Genomic DNA, 2,932 nt, shown 5'->3' on the forward strand with positions numbered 1-2,932 from the left:
TGGATTTCTACACCAATTATCTTAGTTTACTCATTCTCTGTAAACCTAGGTTACTAGTTTAGTATTTAAACAACTTTTAGAGATTTATTTTATATAACATGACATTTTTAGATCTGAATTATATACTCTTTGACGACATGAGTCTCTAAACTCCATTGTTGGGGGTGAGGAGCTCTGCAGCGTCTCGATGAATTAATGCAATTACTTCTATTTTCCATTCAAACACGCTTGTTCTTATCTAAGATGTTCATTCGCGCTTAACTAAGAAGAAAGTGATGATCCGTGACACTCATCACCTTCCTCAATCCATGAACGTGTGTCTAACAACCACCTCCATTCTACATCAGATTGAATGAGTATCTCTTAGATTCCTTAATCAGAATCTTCGTGGTATAAGTAGGAATTGATGGCGGCATTCATGAGAATCCGGAAAGTCTAAACCTTGTCTGTGGTATTCCGAGTAGGATTCTGGGATTGGATGACTGTGACGAGCTTCAAACTCACGAGTGTTGGACGTGATGATAAACGCAAAAGAATCAATGGATTCTATTCCGACATGATCGAGAACCAACAGCTGATTAGCCGTGCTGTGACAGAGCATTTGGACCATTTTCACTGAGAGGATGGGAAGTAACCATTGACAACGGTGACACCCTTCAGATAGCTTGCCATGGAAGGAGCCTTGCGTGTGGGAAGAGGAATACAAGAGGAAAGCTTAAATGAGAAGGACAAAGCATCTCCAAAACTCCAACATATTCTCCATTATTGCATAACAAGTAATTATTTCACGCTTTTTTATTTTTTCTAATAATTCAAACTGATAATTATAATTGATATCCTGACTAAGAATAATAAAATAAACATAGCTTGCTTCAAACCAATAATCTCCGTGGGATCGACCCTTACTCACGTAAGGTATTACTTGGACGACCCAGTGCACTTGCTGGTTAGTGGTACGAAATCATAAGAAATCTTGATTTTGATATTGGGATTATAATTTTGTGCACCAAGTTTTTGGCGCTGTACCCGGGGATTGTTCGAGTTTGAACAACTAAAGGTTTATTTTATTGCTTATATTAGGAATAATTTATTTTTGTTGCTATAGAGTCATTAAATTCTGAGTCCTTTATTTCCTTTTCAAAAATTTTTCAAAAATATTATTTTTCTTTATCAAATTTTTAATTTTTCTTGAGTTTAGTGTTTTGTTCTAAGTTTGGTGTCAATTACATATTTTATATTTTCCCTTTAAATTTTCGAATTTATGCTCTTTGATCTTCAAGTTGTTCTTGTTGATTTTTCTTGTTCTGTGTCTTTTCTTGTTTCGCTTGTATTTTTCCAAAGCATTAGTCTTCCAAAAGGAATATACCTATTCAAAACAAGTGTTACATTTACTGCCCAATTGGCTAGAGCGTTGGTCTATGTTCTTGGTAATTGGGTATCTTCTTTTTAAAATCTTTTTCAAAAATAATTTTTCTTGATTTAATTTTGTGCCAAACTTTAAGTTTGGTGTTTTCTTGTCAATATTTTTATAATTTTTGAAAATTTTATTGAAGTTTTCTAAAAATTTTAAGTTTGGTGTTCTTTCTTTTGTTCTTGTGTTCTTGTGAATCTTCAAGGTGTTCTTAAGTCTTTCTTGTGTTTTGATCTTAAAATTTTTAAGTTTGGTGTTCTTTGGTGTTTTCCCTCCAAAATTTTCGAAAACAAGGAGCATTAGATCTAAAAATTTTAAGTCTTGTGTCTTTTGTGTGTTTTTCTCTTTCATCACAAAATTCAAAATTCAAAAAAAAATATCTTTTCTAACTATTTTTAAGCCATATTTTTGAATTTTTTTATAAAAATTCAGATTTCAATTTCAAAATTTTTCAAATCTTATCCTTTTAAGATTTAAAAAAAATTATATCTTTTTCAAAACAAATCTATATCTTTTCCTTCTTAAAATCTTTTCAACTCATAAATATCTTTTTCAAATCTTCACAATATCTTTTTCAAAACAAATTTATCTTTTTCAAATATCTTTTATATCTTTTCAATTTTCAATTACATCTTTTTCCTATCATATTTATCTTTTAAAATCATATCTTTTTCAAAATATCCTAACCACTTTTTCTCTCCTAATTTTTTTTTCGAAAATTTTTAAAATAATTCTTTAAAAAAATTTTTTTATTTTTATTTCTTATTTTAGTTTTTATTTTATTTTATTTTATTTCAAAAATTACCTTTAAAAAAAATTTAAATCCACATTACCTCCTTAATCCAACATGGACCTAGGTGGAAATGAACAGTCCAGAAGGACTCTGGGGGCATATGCTAACCCCACTACTACTTCATATGGGAGTAGTATCTGTATACCCTCCATTGGAGTCAGTAGCTTTGAGTTGAATCCTCAGCTCATTATCATGGTGCAGCAAAGTTACCAGTATTCCGGTCTTCCACAGGAAGAACCTACTGAGTTTCTGGCACAGTTTTTACAAATTGCTGACACAGTACATGATAAGGAAGTAGATCAGGATGTCTACAGATTATTACTGTTTCCATTTGCTGTAAAGGACCAAGCTAAGAGGTGGTTAAATAACCAACCTAAGGACAGCATAAAGACATGGAAATAGCTGTCAGAAAAATTTCTGAATCACTATTTTCCTCCCAAAAGGATGACATAGCTAAGGCTAAGCATCCAAGGCTTCAAACAAGGAGATAATGAATCCCTTTATGATGCCTGGGAGAGATACAAAGAGATGCTAAGAAAATGTCCCTCTGAAATGTTTTTAGAGTGGGTGCAGTTAGACATCTTCTATTATGGGCTTACAGAAAAAGCTCAGATTTCTCTAGACCACCCAGCTGGTGGATCTATCCATATGAGAAAGACAATTGAAGAAGCTCAAGAGCTCATTGATACAGTTGCCAAAAATCAGCATCTGTACCTAAGCAGTGAACC

Source organism: Arachis stenosperma, chromosome 5, assembly GCF_014773155.1.
Source record: "Arachis stenosperma cultivar V10309 chromosome 5, arast.V10309.gnm1.PFL2, whole genome shotgun sequence".
NCBI classification, from domain to species: domain Eukaryota; kingdom Viridiplantae; phylum Streptophyta; class Magnoliopsida; order Fabales; family Fabaceae; genus Arachis; species Arachis stenosperma.